The sequence below is a fragment of the Melozone crissalis genome, unplaced genomic scaffold, assembly GCF_028551555.1.
Source record: "Melozone crissalis strain CALT ecotype California unplaced genomic scaffold, PUWL_Pcris_2 ptg000016l_1, whole genome shotgun sequence".
In the NCBI taxonomy this organism is placed as follows: Eukaryota; Metazoa; Chordata; class Aves; order Passeriformes; family Passerellidae; genus Melozone; species Melozone crissalis.
The window spans coordinates 13,950,792-13,956,791 of record NW_026535794.1 but is presented as its reverse complement, the minus strand read 5'-3'; the positions used below and the strand labels follow the sequence as shown (position 1 = coordinate 13,956,791).

At 38.6% G+C, this 6,000-nt stretch overlaps 1 long non-coding RNA gene across 1 annotated transcript; it reads right to left on the bottom strand.

Moving 5' to 3' along the window:
- Nucleotides 1-2,159: 2,159 nt before the first annotated feature.
- On the bottom strand, nucleotides 2,160-4,742 carry LOC128935562 (uncharacterized). Its single transcript, XR_008482950.1, has 2 exons — nucleotides 4,634-4,742; nucleotides 2,160-3,988 (listed from the first exon to the last, which is right to left on the bottom strand). It is a non-coding gene; the product is annotated as an uncharacterized LOC128935562 (long non-coding RNA).
- Nucleotides 4,743-6,000: the final 1,258 nt, after the last annotated feature.

Sequence of the window (6,000 nt, the reverse complement as noted above, 5' to 3'; positions counted from 1 at the left end):
TTGGACAAAGACAATTAAGGTTGAGGTTAGAGACTTTGTAAGCTTGAATACATAATTAGAGTCCAAAGATTGCATTTCACTGGTCTTCAGACTTTAAGGGGCAGCTGCAAATATCTAACCTGAATTGCCTAAGCACTCCAAAGAAGGAAGTTTGCTCTGCAGTCTTGTACCAAATTTTATAATTCATGTAATTCACCCAGTATGAGAAATTATTTTAACTGAGAGATTACAGAAACAAACAAGTATTTTTTGATGTGTTTTTGCCATTTATTGGAAAGGTTGTTCTGCAATTTTAGGAGTTTTACTACAAAATTTGAAGAATATGGGCATATGTTTATAGATGGATATTCTGTCCTGTGTTACACAATATATTTTTCTGGTTTTCAAAATGAATTTGAGGAGGCCTTTTTTTTCTGTTTGGAGCTAAGCTTATCTAGAGGGCTACAACTTAGAGTCATATCTTGTTATATGCTTTTATGTATTCTTTAGACCTTAATTGTCAAATTATGTGACAGTTCAAAGTTCCTGGAATGTAAAAATCTGGTGTCTCTAAATAATTTCTAGTTAAGTAGCTTTAAAGTAAAGAGGAATTCATCACTGAATTAATTGGTGTTACAGAAGTGTCACATGCATGAGCACAACAGAAGTATGCTGCAATAAACCTGGTGATGCACTGAGCTGGACCTAAGAAAATCCCTGTTTCAATGCCCTCATTTTATTTCCTGAATAAATTTCCTTAGCACTCCCTAAGGGGCATTTTTTGAGTGACAGCAGAGGACACTTGGGTGAAGTGTTAGCTGAAGAGTTCCAGCAGTGAAGGGTAGCATTAACTTTGAATGAAAAACAGCAAGCTAGTTCCTTCCTTGAGATCAAAATGTCTTCATTAATTATATTCCCTTTAATTTGAAGAGTAATTCAAATTGACTAGATTCTTCCCAATGCTAGTCAGCAGTTTCCTACAGAAATGGCTGTGCTGAGTTCCCTGTTTAACCACCACACACTGCCAGATGCAACTGCAGGTCATGGGGCCTGCTGGCTGCTCAGCTGCTGAAATTCCAGAGCTGCCACAAGGACTGCAGGACACTGAAACATATTATAATTATTTCTTCATTAAGAGTTTAAAAAGTATGGCTCATTTTGCCTTTTGATTATTTAGAATACTTGCACAATAGTATAATTGTATTTTTATTAGTTGCACTTGGTTTATTTTTCATATTTGCTAGGACAATTTATTCTTTATTTCACCATAAAGTCCTGCTTCTTTAGGTACTTTAATTCTTGTCACTTTTAACTGTGTGAAATGGATTCCCAGACAGCCAACAGGAAGTGTTTTTAGGTCAGCAGCTAATTTTCCCAGGCCCATTTTGCAGATTCTTGTGATTTATACCAACTCTATTTATAGAGGAAAGACTTTTTTTAACCTGTGAACTTGCTATCCTCATGTTGGCATTTTTTCTATCAGCTGATGTATCTGCTTGTTGAGTGATGGTGACAGCAAAGTTAATAAGCTACACAAGTGGAAAAATGTATTGCAACAGACAAGCATTTAATAATTTAATGATGGTGTAGGCACTGCCTGCATCCTGCAGTGTTGGTGTGCATGTCAGGAGCACCATGGGAGGACAGCACATCTGTGATTACAGAGTATTCTCTCCATTTGATTTACTTGGTCCCCTTTCCTGTAACACATGAACAACTTTCTGTTTTAAAGATTTTAGTCTTAAAAAAACCCTTTCATATAGTGAGGTTCTATGATTTCCATTCACTGAAAGGGATATGACATATGGGAATTAAGTGGTTTTCAAAATTCCTGCAGAGTCTGCAATAGAGCAGAAAAATGAATTTGGGTTCCTTGACTGTGGGCATATCTCTGTGTGGTTATCCTCAAAAATAAAACAATCATTAGTCCTGTCTCTGTGGGTTTGTAGTTTAAAATGTGATAACAAATACCCATGAGTTTCACCTGACTAAAGGAGAAAACTTTCTTCTTCCCCTCTTTCCCCAACAGAAACTTAATCTAAGGATCATGCCAGGTTTTGCTGTATTTGAGGAGAAATTTTTAAATGTTGACATGGACACCTCAATTTCATTTCTGTAGGCTTGCCTATGTCCTGGATACTTTTTCATTGAGAGGGAAAGAACTCTGGAATACAAAGAAATAATGTTTTTATTACTTTTATTGATTTTGTAGCCTTTCTACTCAAAGAACATTGATATCAACGACCACTGATGGTGGACAGAATTCACAAGTAAAGCTTTTGGCCTTTTTTCATGCATCATTTTCAGTCTTACATTGTTTGTCAAAGGAAAATGTCCTGCCTAATCCCACATAGGATTCCTCCCACATGAGGAAATGGAACAAAATCTGTAAGAAGTACACACTGAAAATTACATATCTGTTGATCATTTGTTGAGTACATTAATTCATTTTTGGTTCTTTACCTTTCAGATCCATATTTCCATTTTCTGTATTTTCTAGACATATACATGGGGGTTTTTGGCCTCTCTACAGTTCCAATTGAGCTCCTACAAGTATTCACAATTGTAGTACCCTGCTAAAAATCAAAAAGGCTCATGCCTGGACACTTTTCTGTTGAAAACTTGGATGCTTCAATTTAATTTTCATACTGAGAATTTTCTCACTTTTTAATTTCACCTCTTGATTTGAAAATTAACTGATGAAAGTCTATTTTCACTCAAGACAAATGTTAATACTTAGGGTAACTTAGCTTGAGAATGTGTTTCACAGGAATAATTCCTGAGATTCGTCTGTACAGCTCACCATATTTAGCTTGATTCTCTGTCTCTGAAACCTATAACTTTTCTTCAGATCTATCCTTCAAACAAAACACTTTTTTTATTCTACTTTAAAAGGATGGTCTTCTGGGGAGCTGTAAGATAAAGCAATGAATTTCCCTCATATTCTTCATACAGAGAGCTCAGCCTGACACATGATAGACACATGATCTTCTGGTGAGCCATGTTTCAAAATACTTCAATCACTTGCATATTACCCTTTATTAGCTCATATTACAGGACTTGTAAGCTCATACTACATAAAAATGTTTTTAACTGTGAGCTGCCACTACTGATACTCAAAATTACAAGGTATTGACAGTTGGTAAAAGTAGGGGATGTTATTTTCTCAAGATGAATCTGAGAGAAGATGGCTTTGTATGAACATGCTGTCCCAAATTGCTGGGCCTGGTTCAGTTCTCATTCTTGGTGGAGATTAGGCACAGCTTCATTGAAACTAAAGTAGTTGTATTTGCCTAGACTTGTATGAAATAAGAAGAGACTAACACGTACCCCTTTATAGAATGGGATCTTTCACAGGCAGGACAGACTGCAACACAGTAGGCTCTTATTCATACTCCATATAGACTCCCTAGCTAGCAAAGTGCTTTGTGGCAGCACTGCCTGGTTTTACACATTTTGTTTTGTTTAGTTAGGCTTTTCTCTACAAGGGGTTTTATTGTTCAAGAGGGGGCACTCCCACCCTTGCTCATAGTCAAGTCATGGAGTAATGACTGCTCTTTACATGCCAAGATCTCAGAGCAAGAAAAGGCAGCCAATCCTGATACAGGAAGACACACACTGGCACAAAAAAACTAACTAGGGAGACAATGAAGAGAGGAAAACACAGAGTGAGGCTGTATGGGATTGTGCTCTATCTGCCTGTGACAGTAGCATCAGGGGCAATGTTGTTTTTCCCCAGTAGCTTTCCAATATAGTTACTCCATTCACTGATGAATTGAGAGTATGTGAAACTGTGCCAAAGCTAATCAAATCAAATTCCACCCAGCTGGTTAAATCCAATTGCCTGTGCCTTCCTCCACAATGCAAGGGCATGCATGGTACACTGTGCTGAGCTGCCTCCTCCCTCCCAAAGCTCACTGCACGTCTGTGCACTGTGGGTGATCTTCCCCCGTAAGTGTAATGTGTGGGCTTCTGGCTGCTTGAGTGCCCATCTTATCTTGTTCAATCCCTGGAGAAACAATAAAATAAAAAAGAACAGTTACATATATATGTATATATATGTGTGTGTGTGTGTGTGTATAATATTCTAGCACAGTTGCTCTTCAAGTGTAACCCCTAAAACAATGACCAATCTTCCCCTACTTGTGGGGAAACTGCCTCTTTCTGCAGTGATTTCAAGCTGGTGAGAAACATGGCAATAATAAAAAAGATTGCAATATAAGATAATACAGACTTATCTGGGCTATGTATGTTTCAGGCAGTACTCCAACACTCGCTCTCTGGTGTATCACTTTCCTTCTTGAAGCGATTGTTTCCTCCTGTACAGTAAGTGGCAATAGGCAGAGTCCTCTGGCTGCCACACTTCAGAGTAGGAGTGTGGCTTGGGGCTTTGCATTGTTGCCTAGAACAGTATCCCTTCATGGGCTAGCATGAGGCTAATATCCCAATTTATGCCCTAAAGTTGAATACATTAATCAAATAGCCCCAGTTTCTGCCCTCATCTTCAAAACAAATCTTTATTTACTCTTTCTCCTTTTCTCACTGATTCCAGTAAGGCACTTGATTCCTGAGAAACAAATGTGCCATTCACCAGAGGAATAACTCCACTGATACCATTTGTGTATTTTTAAACCCAGTCCCATCTCTTTCATACTCCTTGTTGTGCCTGGGTGTCTTTCCTGTGGACAGTAGCTGCAGCTCTCTGCCATGTACAGAACCCTCCTCCTCTGTCTGGAGACAGCTCAGGGCTTGGGGCTGGCACATAACTTGTGTCAGGGCTGAAAGGATGCCTTCTGGCAGGCACTGGATTTCTACCTCCAAGAAGGAGAATACTGTCTTAGCCCTGGAAGAATCAAGGGGGAAATCTGCCATAGGAGTAGTCTGTGTGCATAGTATACTTGAGGGAGGGAATCTAAGACATGACCCATGAATGCATTCCCTTGAGGAGCAGCACAGCAAAAGGCTTTGCCACACAGCCTGGGTCAGAATCAAGTGTCATGCATTCTGAACTTGCCTCCAGGAAGGAAGTCTGCTAACACTACTGAATTCAGGCTTGTAACAATAAATGCAAATATATGAACAATAAGAATTGTCAGAGGGATAATAACATTCCTCAGGTGTGTTCATGACTGGCTTTAACTGATTTGGAATTTATTACTATCGTAAAAAAAATTTAGCTATTACAATCAACCAAGTCTAGGGTATGATTCAGTTGACCAGGCTGAACACTTTGCACACGGGAATGTTAATTTTAAGCTTTTGCTTAAACTCCAGACAATGATTAGCTCTGTGAGAGAACTGACACGATGCATTTGAGAGTGGCTGCACACCCAACCTGCGAGTACAACTCCAACCAAACATCAGATGGCGGTGTGGGGAAGGCATTGTGTGACACGAATTTCTCAGGCTGCATTTGAAAGATGAGCAGAACCAAAAGATCTGGTGATCACCGCTCATCTATCTTATGGTTTTGAGGGTTTTTGTTGTTGTTGGTGGTTTTTTTTCTTTAACTGTACTTCACAAATCATTTGGTTTGTGAGCAGGAAATACTTTTGGATTAAATAATACTTCTAATTTTTATCTGCTCAAAATAGATGAAAAGCTTATATAAGCAAAACACTGACCTATATCTGAGGGTTTGAAGCACATTTTTGACAATGTTCCAGGAAGATTTCAAGCACAAAATTCAATGGGTCACATCATTAATTTTAGCCAATTAAAATCCATTGCCTTTTCTATAGCGGAGTGTTTTCTGTGCAGCGGAGATGCTGCAGATTTAAAATATTTTTTGTGCAGGAATAAGCACTTTTAAAACAAAGGTATGTCAGCACTGACCAATTGTGAAAGCCTTGGCCTTAGTTTAGGGAGATTTGTGGTGTTCCTCAGCTGATGCAGTTGCTCCAGAGGGCAAAATCATTAAAATATATAAATCATAAATCTCAAGAACAGAATAATCTCTAATCAAAGGACATACATTGATTTCTAAGCATGTCAGTAAGGTGCAGTGAGCTGTTCCTGCTT